This window comes from Procambarus clarkii, chromosome 28 (genome assembly GCF_040958095.1).
Source record: "Procambarus clarkii isolate CNS0578487 chromosome 28, FALCON_Pclarkii_2.0, whole genome shotgun sequence".
Lineage (NCBI taxonomy): Eukaryota > Metazoa > Arthropoda > Malacostraca > Decapoda > Cambaridae > Procambarus > Procambarus clarkii.
In genome coordinates this window covers 10616508-10639269 of record NC_091177.1, presented here as the reverse complement: position 1 = coordinate 10639269, position 22762 = coordinate 10616508, and the positions used below count along the sequence as shown (strand labels likewise).

General features: G+C 39.6%; 1 protein-coding gene and 1 long non-coding RNA gene across 2 annotated transcripts in view; one reads left to right on the top strand and one right to left on the bottom strand.

Moving 5' to 3' along the window:
• LOC123755072 (lachesin) overlaps window positions 1-17265 on the bottom strand; it is a 99830-nt gene extending 82565 nt beyond the window's left edge. The window contains exons 1-2 of the mRNA XM_069332882.1: window positions 17138-17265; window positions 16459-16812 (exon numbers count right to left, since the gene is read on the bottom strand). The gene's annotated coding sequence lies outside the window, so the exon portion shown is untranslated. The remainder of the gene's footprint in view (window positions 1-16458; window positions 16813-17137) is intronic.
• LOC138369389 (uncharacterized) overlaps window positions 1-22288 on the top strand; it is a 387359-nt gene extending 365071 nt beyond the window's left edge. The window contains exons 2-3 of the long non-coding RNA XR_011229814.1: window positions 20749-20967; window positions 21614-22288. This is a non-coding gene — a long non-coding RNA (uncharacterized lncRNA). The remainder of the gene's footprint in view (window positions 1-20748; window positions 20968-21613) is intronic.
• The last annotated feature ends 474 nt before the right edge of the window (window positions 22289-22762 follow it).

Here is a 22762-nt window from a genome sequence, read left to right as displayed (position 1 = left end):
AATTAAGAAAATTCAATTATACCAATAATTTTGAAATGTCTGAGTAGATCTGGACTTGGGGAAATAATATACATATAGATCAGAATAGAAACTCAATTTCAGCCATATAAGGCAGCAAAGACATGAACCAGAGGTTAAAGCAACAACCGCCAGTTTTAGGTCAAAGGTTATATAGGCGATCAGTCCCAATCGTGCCATAAATATGTTTCCATCAATATGCACCATCAACATACCAAATGGCTTCAATAGCTGTAGGTGCATTATATAAGTCTCTCTGATATGATCATGAGAATGCATAACCGGCTGCCTGTGAGGCAGACATCATTGTAAACTCCGAGTCATCATTGTAAACAATGAAAAGAGCCAGGTAGATAATGTTGGTCTTCGGTATAGGTGAAGCAAGCCAGGAGTGGATCATAGTTGTGATTCATATCAGAAAAAGTAGAAGTCAGAGGACCACGAGTGAATCAGTGAATTACAGTGAATCGAAAGCTTAATAGACGCTGATCAATACGGTAGTGTGCAGGTTGAGCCGAGGCTCCGTGTGCCAACAGGAGGACTCGAAGCCTGGAGACTCTATGTGTACCGTCGACTGAGTGTCAGTCAGCAGTTATTGTGATCATTATCACTGTCTAGTATATGAGTGGTCCCATATGCTGATAAATATATAAAAGAAATAGTCTTTGGCTATGAACCAGGCTAGTACTAATGGGAACATCTGTCCTAGCTACTAGAAGATTGGTCACCTGTCCTAGCTAGTACACCTGGACATTCACCTCACATAATACAAAAAATCAAGTATCCTAGCCGATATCAATACGATAATCAGAAGTGATTATCTGCTGATTATCACTAGTGTTCAGTTCACAGATGGCCATCGGGCTATGCCTAGTTGAACAACACACCGTACTGCCCCAGGTGGCGGGGAAGAGTCCCCACCCTTGCTGACAATCCTCGCCCCAAACATTTTCCAGCGGCCGTGACTGGACGAGCAGCTGCAGCGGTCCACCTATGTTGCTCAGTGACGTCATCAAGCGGGGCGGGGCCTCATGGTGTGGGAGTGGAGGTGGGCGGAGCCTTTCAGCTACCCTCCCTCTATACATATTAAACTTAGGAACTCTGTCTCTGTGTCTCTATCTCTCTCTCTGTCTCTCTGTCTCTCTCTGTCTCCCTCTGACTCTCTCTCTGTCTCTGTCTCTCTCTGTCTCTGTCTCTCTCTGTCTCTCTCTGTCTCTCTCTCTCTCTGTTTCTCTCTCTCTCTCTATGTCTCTGTTTCTCTCTCTCTCTCTATGTCTCTGTTTCTCTCTCTCTCTCTCTCTCTCTCTCTCTCTCTCTCTCTCTCTCTCTCTCTCTCTCTCTCTCTCTCTCTCTCTCTCTGTCTCTGTCTCTGTTTCTCTCTCTCTCTCTCTCTCTCTCTCTCTCTCTCTCTCTCTCTCTCTCTCTCTCTCTCTCTCTCTCTCTCTGTGTATATATATATATATATATATAATATAATTAATTAATTGGTAATTGTTCAGATAGTCAATACATATCTTGGGGTGACAAGAGGGCACATTGTTGGTGACAAGAGGACACACCTTGGGTGACAAGATGGCACACCATTGATGACAATATAACACACCATGGATGACATGATGACACACACCGTAGGTGACAAGAGGACACACCAATAAACCAATACTCCGCACATGGATGATATGTAACTCACTCAAACTATGCACAACGGCACTTTAAATTATAGAAATTTATTATCACGTTGCCGGGAATGATATACAAGGATTATTTTGAATGTCTATAAAACTATTTCTAGTAAAAAACAAAGTTATGTATGTTGTATGAAATAAAGAAAACAAACAAACGCCTCTGGCTGGAGGATATTTCGTTCAGTAAAGATGTTTTTATTCGGTTGACAGAAGACAAATGCGTGAATGCAAAAGATGTACCCGGCTGACACAATCTCAAAGACGATTTTTTGGGGAAACTCTTTATTCAACAAAAGGTGCACCTCATATCTCGGTGTATATATATGCTCAGAGTGTTCTGTAGTCCTGTTCCATGTTCAGGTCTGAGGTATAATAGTTGGATGGTCAGTAGGCATGTATTATTGGTCTTAATAACTCTCTAAGGGTTGATTGGCTTTCAGCCCAAAGCCACTTAATTCTTCAGAAATTAGCTCTACCTTGAATTTTTTTTCAAATTCATATTTTTTGTCTTCTCTGGAACAATGGGTTGCTCAGTCTTTTGTCTGTGATTTCCACAATAAACAAAAGGCAGCATTTATATTATTTGCTTCTTGTCTTCGGAGATGTTATGAGTGTTTTATAATTAATCCTACAAGACTATATAAAAATCTATACTGATAAAATTATAGTTTGAACATTCGTTGCCCTTTAACTTTCCCCTCGGTGGTTGGCTTCATGAGTTTTAATCGTTTTTGACATGAGAAATAAGACGTAGTGTGCTGTCCTGCCAGTAATTCAGCCCGGCTACACTAAGGATATTATGTCTGTGTAAATGTGACCTGCCATGGTAGCTGATTCCATTTCCCTGAGGTTCTAGGAGACTCAAAATGAGAAACCCAAGGATGTGAGGCCGAAACTCTATTGACCAAGCTATTGAGTAGTCTTACTAAAGAAAGATTCCAGAAGCAGCCTCCTGCTGCCAAATTGAAATTTTCGACTTTTCCCCTGACTACTACTGAAGCTCAGAGGAATAAGTGATCCACTCTCACGTCATACAAATTGCCATTCACAATTCCGTTCAAATAAACATCTTTTTTCACCTTTTTTTCAATTGTTTATTTTTTTTTCAACTTGGGCACAACTAGTATACAACACCAAGAAAATATTTATTTATAAATTTGCATTTCCCAAGAAAATTTAACTTTGTAAAAGTCATAAAAGAATTTACTCTTTCATCCTTTCCCACTCATGTAATACGTCTTATTTTGAACGTTATGGTGAAAAGCATACAGCGAAAAGTAGCGGCGCACTTGAAAAAAAGACAAGGTTTCTATGGAATGAAAGGTTAGGTTAGGTACGATGTTGGTTCGTGTATTTTTTTGATTCACTAGCACTTTGTATTTTGTTCATTGTAACAAATCTGGAGAACAGCGGGTGAATAACCAATGTTATCTTGACGGTTCTAGTGCCACCGTTCATTATTAACTACAGTCATTTGTTGTAACTAATCATAGGCGAGATATTGGCATACCTGTTGTTATTATATCGTACAGTTAAGCTCCATTACTTATCCTTAATGTTTTAATTGTCTCAATTGTTACTTAATTTCCTTTAACTACTCTCAATTGCCTTTATTATTAGGTAGAATGCTGTTCCACACAAAACGCACTCTAAACGGAAGACGAATTAATCGTTAACAGTTGTTTATTTCTCTATCCCGGCCTGCCTAATTCTTCCCTTGACCCGTGCAACTCTTTGACCCCTGCAACCTGCAACATATGACGTCTGTATCCGTTTATTCTTACAACTGTTGACCCTTTTATCCATAGACTTCATGCAACTGTTGACCCATTCAGTTGTTAACCCCTCCAAGAACTAACACATTCAACTGTTAAACCCAGCAACTATGGATAATGCCACAATTGACCCTTGCAAACATTGACCCCTGTAGGCATTGACATCTGCATCCGTTACCTCTATACAACCTTCAAGTCAAATAGATGCAGAATAGATTGCAAACACATAGAAACATAAATCTTTTAATTTCTGGTTCTGAGTAATTCGTGTTTTTTTCCCCTTGTGCATGTATTATGCGTTTCCTTATTACCTTGATTGCTGTGCGTTCAAGACATACTGTTAAAAAAAACCACAGCGGAAAAAAATTAATAAAATCAATAAAAACTAGATATGGAAGCAGTAAGTTGTCAACTGCAAAACAAAACAGAAGAAATGCTCATATTGTTTTCGAATTTACGTTTGTTTCCTGTGAGTGTGTGCATGTGTGTGTGTTAGTGTGTTTGTGTGTCTGTGTGTTAGTGTGTGTGTGTGTATGTGTGTGTGTGTGTGTGTGTGTGTGAGTATGTGGCTTTTATTTTATCATTTACATATATATATATATATATATATATATATATATATATATATATATATATATATATATATATATATATATATATATATGTTAATGTGCTCATAAATATTCCTTCGTATTCCCACACATAATATAATAACTTTCCATATAAAATTTAGAAACTATTTCCATTATTAATATTGAATTACTAAAAAGCCCGCTGAAATCATAATTACTGATCATGTTAGAAAAAGAAATCTAGCTATTATCAATAAATATTGAACATATATATACATTGAATTTGATTTCGCAAGTTATTAAATGTTTTGTAGAGAGAGAGAGGGGGAGAGAGAGAGAGAGAGATAGATAGAGAGAGAGAGAGAGAGAGGGAGGGGTTAAGTTACATTGGTTACGTCATCGAATCACAATCGAGGAAGGCGGGTTCGATCCCTATGACAGGATAGAATAAGTGAAGAAAGATTTCTTTTTACCTGAGTTATATATTTGTCTACTTGAAAATAGGAACCTTTTGGGCACTTCGTCCTGATGATGGACAGTTGTTGGCTTGGTAGATAGATACACGCGCACACACACACACACACACACACACACACACACACACACACACACACACACACACACACACACACACACACACATACACACACACACACACACACACAAGCACACACACACGCACACACACACACACACTTTCTATCTTTCTATTCCTCTCTCTATCCATCTGTCCATTCGTCTATCCATTTATCGATGTATCTAGCCATCAATCCTATTCCCTTATCAGCCCCCTCTCATCTTCTACCCTCTGTCCCTCTCACCTCCTCTTACATCTTTACTATATAATATCTTCACTTTTTATACTATCATCATCACCATAACTCTTCTCTACTCCCTATCATCATCACCATAACTCTTCCCGACTCCCTATCCTGATCACTGTGATTGTCTTGCGACTCGAGTAATGTTTTTGTATCAACACATTTAGGTACACCTGCATTTGTGCAGCTATTCTAGACTATATGAAGGGCAGTATAGAGTGTGTCAAGAACGATAGCTACGTGATGATAAAAATACCCATTACACAGGACGGTTAGTCATACAAGCATGTGAGCAGTAGTCTGTACTCTCAAACTCTGGGTTCATTATCAGGATATCATCAGGAACACAAGAGTGAATAAGGTGATACTAAAAGTCCCTATCTCGCAGGATGGTTAGTCATACAGGGCCATATGTTCAGTAACCTACACTTTCCAATTTTTGATGCACTATGAGGATAACCTCACAAACACGAGAGTCAAGCAAGTAATTGCTATCCTCCAGATACCTCATGCCAACGGGTCCTCATGGTGTAATAACTGGGCATTGGGTGATGTAGTGTGCAAGATCATAACCCAGTTCCTGCTCACAGAGTTTGCATATGGAGTGCTAGGACTGAGAGATCCGTCACCTGTAGCCATGCCTGCCACAGGTAACGGTAACCCAACCTGATCTTGGCAACCACTGTGTCGCAGTCTGGTGAACGTTTTGTGCTGCCCATAAAAAAGGTTTTGCATCTGAACAAATCATAGATTTATATACTGGTGCGATTAGGATGTCAGTAATTTGAATTACTCCTGGCCTAGGTGAACTCTACGGAAATCACATGCCCGAGTTCATTTCAATTTTCAATATATATAATTCATTGATTTGAGCAATATATATAATGAAGTTTTAAATTAAATCGGGGATGTAGTTTCCGTAGAGTTTAGCAAAACCTTCCCTGAGTTATTCCAATTATTGACTCCCAACGGCCTAAAAGCAGCAGTATAAAATCTGTGAATCCAGTATCTAAACTCTAGCACCAGTATCTATGATTTTTATACTGGTGCTTTCATAAATATTTCAATATAAATATATACTGGTGCTTTCCATATATATATATATATATATATATATATATATATATATATATTTATTTATTTATGAGAAAATCAGCAGGAGCTATGAGAATGATACGAAGCCGCTCACTTGGTACTCCCAAACAACCACCCTTGACCACTATACAACGATATGGCAAAATGCAATGCAGCCTTGAATTCAACTGAATCCTCTATGATTCCTCAGGCTTCCAACTGATGGGTGAAACTGATTGGGCTTCAGATCAAAGCTTCAGGACCCCTAGAGGATTCAGTAGAGTCCAAGGTTTTATTGTTTTTGACCAAGTAGTGCCTTAGGTGCTGGCTAGGACGTGTGCTTGGGAGTACCAAGTGAGCAGATGAGTAGTCCTCCTCATAGCTACAATTGAATTTCTCATTGGCACATCTCGTTAATGTGATTTCATTTTCCAATATATATGTATAAAATGTCTGATCAAGAACGAAACTAAGACAGGAAATTCCTTTCGTACTTTCATATTAATCAATACATCTTAGAAAGGATGAAGGGAGGGGTGAGAAGCTGAAGGGAGGGAATGTGGTGAAGGTTATCGAAGGTGGTGAAGTGTGGATAAGGCTGTGAAGGAGAGTTTTATGCTGCAAAAGGCGTCCTTGGCTGTGTTCGGGGCGTGGTAATGTGAAACTGCGAAAAGAGAATGTTTAAATTATGAGAATTCTGTCAAATGTGTGATAGTATTGTTGTAGAAAGTAAAGTGACATAGTGAGGTATGGTGAAGTTGTGAGAAGTAGGGTTGTGGTGATGCCTTGTTGTCAGAGTAATTATGGTGTGGTGCGATAACGCAGTAGACTTTTCCATCAATTTATTTATATATATATACCACAGGCGCTGTTCAGTGACGTGCCCAATATGGTTGACAGGTGTTAAGGTATTATGTCCTGTGAGTTGTGGTGAAAGTGTTAAATGGTGTGAATATCACCATTGTGGTGATATTACTGTGGATATAAGATGAAGTGAGATGGTGAAAGAGAGAGGCAGATAGGTGTGGTAGGTTCAATAAATTTAGATCAGGATCTTGATGATATTCCCCTTGATATAAATCACATTATATTCATCCAATTGTGAAGCTTCTGCTTTGCGTAGTCGACAAGATTCCTAAGGTTTCGTTGCCAGAGTCCAGGTGCCATCAGCCTACACGTCCACAGCAGCAAAATATATATGACAGGAAAATGTTGCCATCTCATATATCAAATTAAATTCTCAAAACTAGTTTTAAAACACATATTAAACGGCAATAGACCACCGGACCCAAAACTGTGTGCTTATATTGGAATAAAACACAAAGATTGTCAACAATTTGACTAACAATTATATATATATATAATAAATATAAATTATATATTAATATAATAAATATAGATTATATAAATTATATAAATAACAATTATATATATATATATAATTGTCCGAATATAGTTAATAACATAGTAATATTTCAGATTTGTATTTATGCCTACTGTCTACTGACGCGTGTAACACTACCTACTGAGACGAGTCACACTGCACACTGAGGCGAGTCACGCTACACACTGATGTTTAACACACAGTTCCCCCTTTCTTAAGCAGCAAACCAGAATCGACTAATTGCAATAGTTAAACAGAAACATAAGACATTCATAACGCTCTCAGTTACCTGTCATCAGCTATTTATGCTCGTTTTATTTACAATTTTTCTGTACCGTATCCAGTTGCCAGTAGGGTGATATATGCGACTAATAAACCATCAATTTTTATTTGTTTAAACCACAACAGATTGAAATGTTCATCTGGAACAAACTCACCCGTCAGAAACGCGATTATAAGGCCAGTGTTGGTCCTGAATACTATATCTTGCTAATATCATGGGAGAACACAACGATATCTAAGTCTCAGTACAATCACCCAGCTACAACATTGTTTCCAATATAAGAGTATAGGTTGCAAGCAGTGCGTGCCGTGGGCCGGGAAATATTGCATAGAGTATATTTCAAGCAATATATGTTGCAAGGGCGTTAAAGTTATGGCGGCGTCCATGTTTCAGCCAGGTGTGGGTTGAGAGCAACTGTGTGGCGAGGGGGCAATATGTTGTTCAGTGACACAGGAGTTGGAGTCGACTTAGTAGAGGAGTATTATGTATGTGTGTTTCGCGATAGTGGTAAATAGTTTCACGGTTGGGTTAATTAGTGGTGTTTCATGGTAGTGTTGCACTGCGGTGATTTGCGGTAGGTTTGGATGGTGAGGTTTCACTGTAGAGTTAAACTGTGGGGTTAGCCTCATTCAACTTGACACCATGATTCCTGTGGGTTACGTGCCTCACATGGTCGGGTTGGAGTTGGCTGAAGTGCAACGAGTATCACTTGACACGGTGCCAATGGGAACCCCAATGAAAAAAGTTGAATATCATAACAACTGAACTAAAAAAAATCTTTGTGCTTGTTCTTTGTATAATGTTACATTATGCATTCATGCTAAAAAATATATAGATATTAATATATCTTTTCATTCATTTGCACCATTGGAGCCTCGAACTAGCGTTTATTGTGGTTTGCAATTTATTTGCCTGGTATCACGTAATACCACCAGACTCAAGTGATACGCTAGGAGAGGTTGAAAGTCTCAGTTGGTTACCAGTTGTGTACATCTGGGACCCTCTCTTATTGTGGGTATTCGTAATTAGGTCGTTAGAGTATCCTATCTTCCACTCTGGTGGTCGTGAGTCTGTAGACTTCGATGGTGCAAGTAAATAAAATGTTACTACGTTCATTGAATTTGCAATGTATATTAATGTATCATTATTTGTTAATAATTAAAATATGCACGTCGTCTTGGTTCCCTCTTACCTGCCTTCACACTCCACAAAACCAACCCTCGCCACCTTCCACCTAGCGCCCGGATCACCCTCACCATAGTGAAGGGGAGGGTCAGGGGAGGGTCAGGGGAGGAGGGAGAGAGAGAGAGAGAGAGAGAGAGAGAGAGAGAGAGAGAGAGAGAGAGAGAGAGAGAGGGAGAGAGAGAGAGAGAGAGAGAGAGAGAGAGGGAGGGAGAAGGAAATAGAGGGACGGAGAAAGAGAGAATGGGAGAGTGACACGGAAAGGAAAAGACGGAGACAGTTAGACAATGGCAAACACCTCACCTCCTTCCACCTGCCGTGCGGCTAATCCAAACAAGACAGAGAGAGAGAGAGAGAGAGAGAGAGAGAGAGAGAGAGAGAGAGAGAGAGAGAGAGAGAGAGAGAGAGAGAGAGAGAGAGAGAGAGAGTGGGAGAGAAAGGGGTATGGAGTTAGTTTAGGGAGGGAGAGGGAGACATAGGGGGTAGGGAGGGAGGCAGAGAGAGAGCAAGGGGGGGAGGGAAGAAGACAGACCAACCCGGACATTAGTCGAGTATCTTTTCCAGTATAATTATATGCAAAAGTCTGGATACTTGTAAATTATAAAAGTGAGAAGATTGTGGAAGCCTAGTATGTAATATGCCCAATATATATTATCCAGATACTAGGAGTGGTGTAGCACTGAGCGTGTATTTAGGAGTGGTATAGTATGGTTGTGATAGACCCTGAAGGACCCGAGTGGAGAGCTCCACACCCCTCTCCCCCTTCCTTATGCATGCTATTTACTGTGGCTGCAGCTCTCTCTTAATCACATCTCTCAGCAGGAACTTTCTTTGGGTCTGTTATTGTTATGAATAAGGTTTCCCATTTGGCCAGACTTCTTGAACAACTAGAAGTTGATAGCCACAAAATAATGGCTTCATGTTGATTTTTTCACTCTCAAGAACATCACTCCATCACGATTCTTCAATCATAGGCTGACTAGCACGACTTCCACTTGGAACATGACTTCTCAATATGTAGATATGCTAGAAATATAATCAGAAGGATTTATACAGGCCTCCTTACAGGTACACCTTAGGCACCAGCTTTATCCTGTATCTAACATGATTGTAGTATAAATATAAAATTTTGATTAATACTTCTAATCATTATTAATGTAAATAATCTCTCGGATCAAGCTTCAAATGAGCTCTTAACTTGTAGATTCATTAGAAACAACATTGCCATTCCTAATGAATCTTAGTTTATGAGAATGAGAGAGAAAAAGAAAGAAAGAGAGAGAAAGAGAGAGAGAGAGAGAGAGAGAGAGAGAGAGAGAGAGAGAGAGAGAGAGAGAGAGAGAGAGAGAGAGACAGAAAGAGGGGGGGTCTCTTAAGTGCAGGTTAAGCGCAGGGTTGCATGTCTGTTCATTTATAGTGAAATATCAGTTCAACGAGCAACTAGACCTCATTCCTTAATCTCAGGTCAATGTTGATGGCTGTACTCTGTTCCTTGCTGTACATATAAAAAATAAGAAATACTAACTGCTATGAGAGTCATTAGTCCTTAACTTGCAGCAGAAAACAGGGAATGCTTATTGTAGGTTATATTTGCAAGATGAAGTGAACTTAGTTTCAGTAAACATAGTATTTAGTGAAGGTGTGATCTCTGTCAACCTCGCTGTGCTCGATATCCCCTTTAGAATACTATATATTTTACTCTCGTACACATATACTGATCCTCATAATGCAGCCAACGACCGTTGTTTAATTTGCAGGTACCTACTTACTGCTAGATGAACAGAGAAATGGTTGAAAGGAAACCCTGCCCAATGGGTTCTGCTAGGGCTGGAGATTGAACCCGGGTCTCTCGATTGTGTGCTTTCACTTATTTTTAATCCCCTATATGTGCCTGTAGGATCGAGCTTTAGCTCGTCGACCCCGCCGTCCTGGCTGCTGGATATATAATGCAATTGCTCCTTAGTTTTTTCTTTGCCATATCTACTTTTGAAGTTATGAATGGAGTTCGCTTGTATAACCTGCTCAATACGTTTATTGTATTTTTCCACCTACTCTTGGTCTAAAAGAAATTTTGTTATTACAATTACTCATTTGCTTCTCGTTTCCATCTTTCTTGTTTTTTATATATATTTAATATTTCTTCCACTTTTTGACTTTCAGAAATTTGTTGATTAATTTAATGGTTCTTTTTCCTCCTATTCCTGGTCATATTCTCTTCAGGAACTGTCTCTATTATATATATATATATATATATATATATATATATATATATATATATATATATATATATATATATATATATATATATATAATATGGGTGTGTGTGTAAATCACGAAAATTATCACGTGATGAAAACTGTGACAGTGTCAGACAACGAAGGAAGAATTGAAACAGGAATTTCCTTATGTACTTTCGTAGTTAATAATACATCTTCAAAAGGATGATAGATATATAAACTAGTATATTTTGGTAGTAGTCATTTATGTAAACATATGTTGTTGAATATGACCCAAAAGGTAAGCTTAAGGATTTTTATGTTTTCTTCACTTTCCAGGAAAGTTGATTTTTCAACTTTTCTAATTTTATTTTCACAATTTTTGGGGGGTCTAACGTTTAAGGATGCGTTTCCCAAGGTCACTTCTTACACCCATCCTTTGAGAATGTAAGGAGCTTACGTTTGTCAATTGACAATTTACTACAAAAACAAAAAACTGCCAATCTACTCATGAAAAACTCCCCAGACACCAAACAGATCGCCTTAAAGGACACAAACGTCATCTATGCCTTCACATGCCCGCTTTGGGACTGTAAGCCCCAAAGAACTCAGTATATAGGCAAGACAACTACGTCTCTTTCTAGGCGATTAACAATGCACAAACAACAGGGGCTCCATCAAGGAACATATAATATCTTCTCACAACCAGACCATCACCAGAGAAATCTTAACAAGCAACACAGAAATCAGCGATAAATACAGCGATAGCCGGAGACTCGACATCAGCGAGGCACTACACATTAGACAGTCAACACCAGCAATCAACAGCCAATTAATGCACAACTATATTCTACCCACTTCAAGAACCCGAACCAACATAGAAACAGCAAGAGGAGGTATGGGCCAATAGGCCTTCTGCAGTTACCTCCATTCTTATGTTTTCATACCCATTGATTCGTGTTCAGACATAGCTTTGTCACCTCGCCCAAAACTTTTGTGCCATATCACCTCACCCAAAACGAGTATTAGTATGATGTATGTTAGGTGAAAACGAGTCTTTGAAAATGAAATAAGCAATACGAAACGCGTTCAGGCGTCAGACCAAAAATAAAAGAATGAATTTTGGACAGTTAATTTTTCAATTACCCTCGACTGTGAAGAAAAACGTTATAAATATTGAGAAGATTCGTGTTAGTATTATTAATCTTACCCTTTCGGTCATATATATATATATATATATATATATATATATATATATATATATATATATATATATATATATATATATATATATATATATATATATATATATATAAAAGTTTGTGAGGGTACCACCTCTGGTGCCAATGTGGGGACCCATAGCCTCGGAGAAGAAAATAAAAAGTATTCAGTATAAGTATATATAAAAGTAAATAGAGTAAATAAATAAGAGTATAAATAAAAGTAATATATATAAAAGTATTCAGTAAAAGTATATATATATATATATATATATATATATATATATATATATATATATATATATATATATATATAGTCATTTATGTAAACATAAGTAGTAAACATTGTAAGTAGTAAACATTGTAAGTAAGTAGTAAACATTGATATATATATATATATATATATATATATATATATATATATATATATATATATATATATCAATGCATAATAAAGCACAAAAAATATTCAAGGAAGGGGGTGGTAGGAGAAAAGCACACAGAAACTGTATTGGAGGGGATCTAAACATTCCCTCTAATGCGTTATGCGTGGTTTCCTCCGAGGCTATGGGTCCCCCTTCTTCCAGCTAGAGGTGGTACTCCCTTCCCTATATTTATATATATATATATATATATATATATATATATATATATATATATATATATATAATAATTAATAATAATATATATATCATAATTCTAACACGAATCTTCTCAATATTTCTTACGTTTTTCTTCACTGTCGGGGGTAATTGAAAAATTTACTCTCCAAAGTTCATTTTCTCATCTTTTTTATTTATGGTATAACGCCTAGAAGCGTTTCGCAAGGACTTCTCACATTTTCAGAGGCGGGTTTACACATATCATTTCATGCTTATATTCGTTTTGGGTGAGGTGATATGACACAAATGTTTTTGGGTGAGATGACACAAATCAATGGGAATTAGTTGCAATTGAGAACATAATGATTAAAGTAACTACAGAATGCATATTGACCCATATTTTCTCTTGTTGCTTCTATGTTGTTTCGGGGTCTTGAAGTGAGTAGAATATAGTTATTTTTTAATTGGCTGTTGATTGCTGGTGCTGACGTTTTAATGTTTAACATCAAACATACACAATGTTGACGTAATGTATTCCTCTTGTTTGCAACTCTTTAACTTTCACTTTCTTCCTGATCTCTTCCTCATTAATTTTCATCTCTAGTGTTCACTCATGGCTTCTAATTTGACTCTTATTCTGAACACTGTCTCTTTGAAAAATTTAATCGAAAATATATATTTTGTGCATTTACATTGAACGTATTTTGGTCACCTCTCGTCTAGTATGATTATATCGTGTTCTCCAAGCCATTAGCTATATTCCCCTCAACTTCAAAACATCCTTAAACGCCTGTCTCACTTTATATGCTGTCCTAGATAGAGATTGTAGGCCAGAGTTACATATCCATAGATATTAATTAGGTAGGATGTAGTCAGTGCTCTGATGGCTTTGTTGTCAAACTTTCTGAAAGTCTTTCCAGGTGTCAGGTTAGGAGTTAATCTCTCAATATGAATCTGGAAGTTGCTTTCATTGAATGTGGAATTGGGAGAAAGAGAGTGGCAGAGTTGAGGGTAAGGGAGTTAGGGTGGAACAGCTGGAGATAGGAGAGAGAAGGTGGCAGAGTTTGTGGGATAGTGGGATTTGGGTTCCAAAATTGGGAGTAGGGGAGGTTTGGGGGGTCGCAGAGTTGGTGGGTAATGACGTTGGGCGGTAGATTTGTGGGTTGGAAAGTTTGAGGGTGGCAGAGGTCTGGAGTAGTGGATTTAGGGTGGCAGATTTGCGGGTAAAGGTGTTTTGTGATGGCATAATTGGTAATAAGAGCTTGGTATTTGAGAAAAAAGCAGATAGACCAGTGGTTCAGAAGTGTCTTTACTTCTGGTGTTGTCTGCGTTTGTTGTCTGAGGTTGTATTCAGGTTAATATAATAAATTTGACACATTAAACATAATACATGATAAACGTTATGCTCTCTGATGAACCTCAGGCATTCACTCCCACTGCCCCCCTCACAGGCTACCTTTACTTACCAAGTCCTCGCATTGCCCTCCAGGCTCCCTCCATTCACCCCCCTCCAGGCTCCCTCCATTCACCACCCTCCACGCTCCCTTCACTCACAATGTCCTCACAATGACTTCAAGAGTTCCTCAACCAACCATGTTCTAATACAATCGACCTGAGAATGGTCCAGGACGGACAGAAACGTCGTCTTCTCTTCACTTTCTAGTGTGTGGTTTGGTCCACACGATCTAACACTGCCCTCCTGGAAACTTCCACCCACCACACCCAGTTATTTCCCACCAGGTTCCTTCCGGACGAAACAGAGGGGACATGATCACAACCTTCAAGATGCAACGGGGACTTGACAAGGTAGACAAGAACAGCCTTTTAAAATAGAAAGAAATTAGCATGAGACGACCAGTGAAAGCTGCAAACGCAAGTGGGTCGATGAAATGCAAGGAAATTCTCGTACCCTGTACGGGTGGTCAACAACTGGAATGCAATGAAAGAAGAAGGTTTTGAAGCCACCTCCATATACAACTTTAAGGTCTGGTTCGACAAAGGAATCCAGCGTCAGGATAGTTAAATAATAATGCAACAGGTAGACCCCTCACAATGCCCTCCGTGCTACCTCCACCCACCTCTCCCTCACACTATCCTCCACCCATCACGCCCTCACACTGTCCTCCACCCATCACGCCCTCACACTGTCCTCCACCCACCACGCCCTCACACTGTCCTCCACCCACCACGCCCCACACTGTCCTCCATCCACCACGCCCCCAGACTATCCTCCACCCACCACGCCCCCCACTATCCACCACCCATCACGCCCACACACTGTCCTCCACCCACCACGCCCTCCAAGCATCGTGCCGTCACACTGTGTTCCAGACTCCCTCCTCTTATTTCTCCCTCACATTGCTTTCCAGGACTACCCTCCACAAACTACACTCACACACTGCCTTCACTGTCCTCCAGGCTCCCCGACTCACCATGCTACCCTCCACCCAACTAACCACCACACCACACTACTCTCCAGGATTCCTCCAACTACTTCCTCATACTTTAGTGCAGATTCCTTCCCTGCAGTCACATTACCCCTCAACCTCCTCCATCCATCCCACCCTCACACTGCCCCCCCACGACCCCACACTACCCTCCACGACCCCACCTACCCACCACGACCCCACACTGTCCACCACGACCTCACAATGTCCTTCAGACTCTCCCACGCCCCTCACGCTGCCTTCAAAGCCGTCGCAATTCTCTGCAGCCCCTCCCCCACCCACCTCTACCCCTCTCCCTATCTTTACCTACCTCTACCCTCGTCATACCTTTAACTACCTCTACCCTCTCCCTGGACCCACCTTAAAATACCTCTGCTTCTCACTACCCTCCACTCCACGCCGCGATCTGCACCAGCGAATCGTGAAAACCAACATGTTTGCCACTAATCAATGCTCGCACGAGTAATAACGAAATTAGCTTTAACAAACTCCTACACGCTTTAAAGCAGCAATGACCGATAGTTGGATTTGCATGTAATATGCCAATAATTGTGTTTGTAACTAACAACAGGAGAATAATACGAATTTGGGAACGTAAGAACAGAGCAGCATTAAATATTTACAGTAAGAAAAGCGCTGGCAGCATTGAGGTCCCTCGCCGCGTGTCAGGAGGAAGGGCCAAGTGCCTGACTCTCAAGCAGTGCCACAATTGGTTACGGAGGCAACAGTGAACCTTGCTACTCATTTTGGCACACCTAGTTTACACTACAAGTTCACTGTCACTTCCGTCATTGAGCCATTTAATTTTTATATCGTCACGTTGGGCATGTTAAATCCATAAATGATATTTAAATTGTATTGACACTGGGATGATACAAGAAACGAGAAAGTATACAGGTCTTGAAGGCTGCCTTGAGACTAGTTGTAGTAGTGTCCTCGTCCGAGGCCTGTCACTTCCCAACACCACATGTTGTATTTGTTGTTTTAGATTCAGCGACTCGGAACCAAAAGTTCCAACTAGCACGGGCTATGGTGAGCCCGTAGTGGACTCACCTGGCACAGGATCGGGGCTCTGACTGCAAAATCACACATACCCAGGAAGGTCCGGACAGTAGGTATTACACCAGTATCATTCATTAAATGTATTTAGATTGTATGTCTTAATTTATTCTTACTTACCGTGAGCAACAATACGGCGCTTGCTTCCTCAATCTTGTTTCAGACACCACGTGCGTCTCACTGTTGTTTTGATTTCATCATGACAGGGCGACTCCCCGTTTAGTGTACTGGGGAGCGCAGGTCTCTCACCAGTACTTTCCTCCTACCACCACCTTCCCACTGTGTACGAACTACGAAATGATAAGCAGCTTGTACGCTAAATTGGCTATATGATGTGTTTTAGCACTGTCTTGTTGCTTCTACCGGCGAGTGCTGTCTTATTAAAATGGTCCATGAAATATATTATTGTTATGAGAGATCAGTGAACTTTTGATATTTATGGCTCGTAATTGGCCAACTCGTCATTTTAGGTAACTGTAAAATCACGACAATGCTCAGCGAGCCGAATAGGGAAAAATTAATAATTGAAAATTGGTCTGTAATATATCGATAACTTGAAAACCTAGAGCATCATCAAAAAGCAAGAACTGATGGGCTAGACATACCAACGGGCATGTGAAAAACAAAGTATTATACTGTTATATTGTACAAAACATTTTAAACTTATACTTTCTTACGCTAAACGTGGTTCTTAAAAATGTTTAAGTAGGATTACTGGGGGTATTTGATCTGTCTACCGCCCCCCCAGTACAGTTGTAGAAAATGAATGTGTTATTAACATGTTTGGACCATGACCCACCCTGGACAGGCAGCAGGATGTAGCCACACTGGTTGGGTCTCGACCTGAGAGCTTTAGTCAAGACTTGCACGACGAACACGGACGGAGCGGCAACGGCGTACGTGTGTCCTCAACCGAGGTTAGCGGGCGACTGCCTGGAATCGGCGCTCCGCCTACTACCAGTTCCCACACTCACTCTGGGACCGCCCATTTATGTTGCCTTATTTTGCTATTGCATTGTCCACTGAGCTGTTCAACGGGCCTCATAAGAACAGATCGCTTTCTCAATATAGGAATACAGATGTAATGTCGATCAAGGAAAGGAGATTACCACAGGTTGGCAGAGAACTTGTCGGTAATTAGGTGACTTCAGCAAGCAAGGCTTCGCCAAACGTGTGATTTACGATCTCTGGCCCGCCTCCTGCGCCACCTCCCTGCTCACTTCTGATGCGCCTTCTGCTGCAGCTCCTCCTTCCCTGCTGATGTATTTTCCCCACCTGTGGGCTTCAACCCCTCCCTTACCCTTCCCCTGTGATGTCCCGCATTTCCTTCTCTGGGCAGTGTTTTTCCTGTTGTTAGTTAATTAGCTATAAATTCCTTGCCATTATACCTACCGCCGGCGGGGTAAGTCTGCCCAACTGCAGCTCGAGGCGCGCCACATGACAGTAATGGAGGTCCTGGTCGTCACACCTGTGATATACCCGACCTCGAGGCAAGTTTCGCGGGGCTTTAGCGGCTGCTCATAATGGTCAAAGCACTGTGACCTTCGACCCTGGACTGTTGGCATCGCGTTCCCATGTTACCTGGTGGAGGGAAATTTTTCTTAGCTCTCCGATCTGTGGCTTAATTCTGCAGCTTCAGTGTCTCGTTGTAATGAATGTTTTAATACATAATTATCCGGATAAATCGACGCACTGAACAAACTGTCGTGAAAGAAGAATATTATGTTCAAATTTGAACGTTTTATATCCCAATCAAGCAGTACCTCGCTGAGTTCTAGGGAACATATTTCTGCAATGAACCGATCGTATTTACAGAGTTCCCAATGTAACTATTTCTTGTCCCCTCACTTTACTGTTAATTATCGTCATCTGCGCCTACAGTATGATTTATACTTCACCTGACACATCTACACACACACACACATATGTGTGTATATATATATATATATATATATATATATATATATATATATATATATATATATATATATATATATATATATATATATATAAAATGTGTGTGTGGGTGTGTAAGTGTGTGAACTCACCTAGTTGTGTTTCTGGGGGGCGGAACTCTGGCTCTTTGGTCCCGTCTCTCATCTGTCAATCAACTGGTGTACAGATTCCTGAGCCTACTGGGCTCTATCATATCTACATTTAAAACTATGTATGGAGTCAGCCTCCATCACATCACTGCCTAATGCATTCCACCTGTTAATTTCTCTGATACTGAAAACGTTCTTTTTAACGTCCCTGTAGCTCATTTGCTCATTTGGGTACTCAGTCTCCACTTGTGTCCCCATGTTCGCGTACCACTCGTGTTAAACAGTTTATCCTAATCTTCCCTGTCAATCCCTCTGAGAAATTTATAGGTAGTGATCATGTCTCCCCTTCCCCATCTGTCTTCCAGTATCATGAGGTGCATTTCAAACAACCTTAAAGATTGATTGATGAAGATTAAGTAACCTCTAGTGGTGGCATGGGCATAGGTAGCCCGTAAGAGGTAGATTTTTGTTTAGTGAATGTGTGATCTTTCCTTGTAACTCATGCCTCTTAGTTCTGGGACTAGCCTAGTGCCATACCTCGGAACTTTTTCTAGGTTCGTCTTGTGCTTGACAAGGTACGGGCTCCATGCTGGGGCCGCATACTCCGGGAGCAGTATACACACACACACACACATGCTGTGTGTGTGTGTATGTGTGTGTGTGTGTGTGTGTGTGTGTGTGTGTGTGTGTGTGTGTGTGTGTGTGTGTGTGTGTGTGTGTGTATTAAATCACGAAGAAATTAACACCTGATGCACAATATGACAATGTTAAACCATGAAGGAAAAATTAAGACAGAAATTTCCTTAACTACTTTAATATTTAATAATACGGCTTCAAAAGGGTGGATTTACAGATTGATTGATTGAGGAAGATTAAGTCACCCCAAGTGGTGGGACGGGCATAAATAGCCCATAAGAGGTAGATTTTTTTGGAGTGAATGTGATTTTTGGTCATAAAGGATATACTGCCTGCTGTGCTCGCATTTAAATCGTCAGACGTTACTATGTTGCTGCCATAGCGAGGGAGGATACTGCCTGACAGTATTTATAATGGTGTTCAGCTGCTGGACACTTTTCATTTCCAGATGAATGGCAGTGTTGATGGCTTCAGGGTGGTTACTGCAAGATTCAGGGATTCTTAAAGCTCTTCTAAGGTCATCGGTTGCTTTACATTCCAGGACATAGTGAGGTAGTGGTTTTTCTGTGATTATTTGGCAGAAGATGTATTTCCACTCTCTGGGTTCACTAATTTCCCAGTTGCATCTGTAATCTAAACGTAGTCTACATAACCAAACTGCTATTTCCATGTGGATTCCTTTCGGGATATTTAACCAGCCTTACTTAGTGGGCTGAAGATATCATATTGCAGAGGGAGGATTTACAGTTGTTGTTGTTATTATAGATTCAGCTACTCGGAACATGTTTCAAGTAGCACGGGCTATGGTGAGCCCGTAGTGGCATTACCTGGCACAGGAGCGGTGCCCCAGGATTTGCAGTTCAGTGAGTTGGATATATAAGCCGGAAAGAGGTAAGGTTAGGTCAAGTACAATGTCTTTAATGAGATAAGGAGATATTATCTCACTAATACCTTATTCCTATCCCCTTATCTCATTAAAGTCATTGTATTTCACCACTCCTCTTTCCTGCCTATATATCCAACCCACTGAAAAGTAAATCTATTTTTCTGTAGATGTATTATTAAATACGAAAGTACTTAAGAATCATTCCTTCATGGTCTGACTCTGTCATATATTATATGTATATATATATTTTTATAGATAGAGCTAAGACATAGAACTAAAAGCCACTAATACGCACAGCGTCGTTTCTGGCAAGTGTAAAGTGTAAATCTCCTTATATATGTTAAGGTTCTATTTTTTTAAAATTAGTCAAGAAAGAGTTAACAGGAAAATACGTAAGGTTGTGTATATAAGTCCAATTGTGGTATTTCCAAAACCATTCTATGGCTGATTTTGATTATAATTTGGCGAAAAATTGCGATTTCGACGATACTTCGATTCTACCCTGGCATCTTTTCTTGGCGCCATGATTTGATAATTATTTACTTATTTCCCCGATGGCTGAGATGTGTGGCCGCCATAACCCGAGGCACAATGCTTGCTTTTATCATTTGATCCGTTTTTTATTACTTTTTTATTACAATGACTTAATCATTGCCCATTTTTTATATCTATTAAAAAAAATATTTTTTTTGCAGAAAACAAAATACGGTTTTGCTGAAAAATGACCAGCTAGCTGTGTGATGCATCATATAAAGCTGGAATATTTATTTATTTATTTATTTATTTATTTATTTATTTATTTATTTAATTATTTATTTATACGCATAATTATTCTTCCTTCAGGAGTACTCCTTTGGATACATCCTCCCTACATCCTGACGACAAGGATGGAATATCGCAGAGCTGTTGATGTCCTACACTGTGAATACTGAAGATAAGCCTCGCATCTGACGATATCAACTTTCTTTTGATAATTCTGGAATGTTTCGCCACAGTGGGACTCGTATATCCTAGTTACACCCACCGTATTCCTCCGCGAGTATTTTACAGCCTGATGATAAGGTAGGATGCCCCTCATCCTAATATATATCCGATAATTTTCTGATAATGAGGGTAGGTTTCTCATTAGTTGACATCTAACATTATGATTCAAGCAGGACTCTCTTCGGTGGATATTCACCCTGATTCAGGCAGGACTCATCCAGTTGATATCCAACATCCTGATTCAGGCAGGACTCTCTCCAGTGGACATCCAACACCCTGATGACATTGCAGAAGGAGTTTTTCTACACAGGGATTGTAGGCTCTGATAGGCAAGGACCTACCAACGTCTTGAAGTAATAAAAACAAATATCTACATAAATGACGAGCAAAGAAATGCGTAAATTTGTAATATCCATTTATTATTAAGCTCATAAGAATTATTATTACTTGATCATCAACTCACTTTTCTTAAGAATAGGTTAGGAAATTTTTATGATATGTTTTATATTTGAATTGGCTGTATCTCTGTAATTATGTGTTTAAATGCCTTAATATTGAAAATTATATCTATAAAATATAATGTAATTTTATGATGAAAAAACAGAATAGGTTTCTGCGGAAAAATGACCGGCTTGCTGTGTGATGCATCGTATAATGTTGCTATACTTATTTGTTATTTATTTATTTATTTATTTACTTATTCATACAATTAATCTATTTTCAGGAGTACTCCCTTCGATATCCTACATCCTGATGACAATGAAGGCATATCGTAGAACTATTGATACCCTACGCTGTGAATACTGAGGGAACACCTCGCACCTTAGGATATCTACTTCCTTTTGATATAATTCTGGAATGTTTCGCCTTAAAAGGACTTCTTTGTCCTGGTTACACCCATCGTTTTCCTCCACGGGCATTCTACCTTCTGATGATATTATAGGATGTCCCTCATCCTTAGATATCCGAATTTTTTCAGATAATGAGGGTAGGTTTCCCTTTATTTGACATCCAACATCCTGATTCAAGCAGTACTTTCTCCAGTGGACATCCAACATCCTTATTCAAGCAGTACTCTCCCCAGTGGACATCCAACACCCTGATACAAGCAGTACTCTCCACAGTGGACATCCAACATCCTGATACAAGCAGTACTCTCCCCAGTGGACATCCAACATTCTGATACAAGCAGGATTCTCTCCAGTGGATATTCAACATTATGATTCAGGCAGGACCCTCTTCGGGGGCTATCCAACACCCTGATGACATTGTAGACATAGGAGTTATCTAAATAGGGATTGGAGGCTCTGCTAGGGTAGGTCCTTCCAACAGCATGAAGAAAAAAATAATATATCATAAATGATGAATGTTTAATGCGTAAATATTTAATAATCATTTATTATTCAGCTCACTAGAACTATTATTACTTGCTCAGCAACTCAATTTTCTTAATAATATGCGGGGGAAAGACATGATGCTATGTTTGATATATGAATTGGCTGGATTTCGATAAAAATGTTTTAAAATACCTTAATATGTAAATTAGCAAAGAAAAACTTTAAATGAAGAAACGTAAAATTGTGTGGTAAATCCAATGGTAGTATTTTCAAAACGATTCTATAGCTGGCTTTGATTTTGATTTTTACGAAAAATTACGACTTCGCCAAATCGGTGATTCCTCTTTGCTGACAGCTGGCTCATTATCGTAAGTAAACTCTTTTTCCTCGATATATATTATATACCTTTAGTAAACTTTTAGTTCCAGATAGCACCACAAGCTGCTCCATTGTCTGAGGGTTCTTGCACCACACTTGACTAAATAGTATGTTTATTCTAGCATCCTAAACGACTCCATAGTCTGATGGTTCTAGCA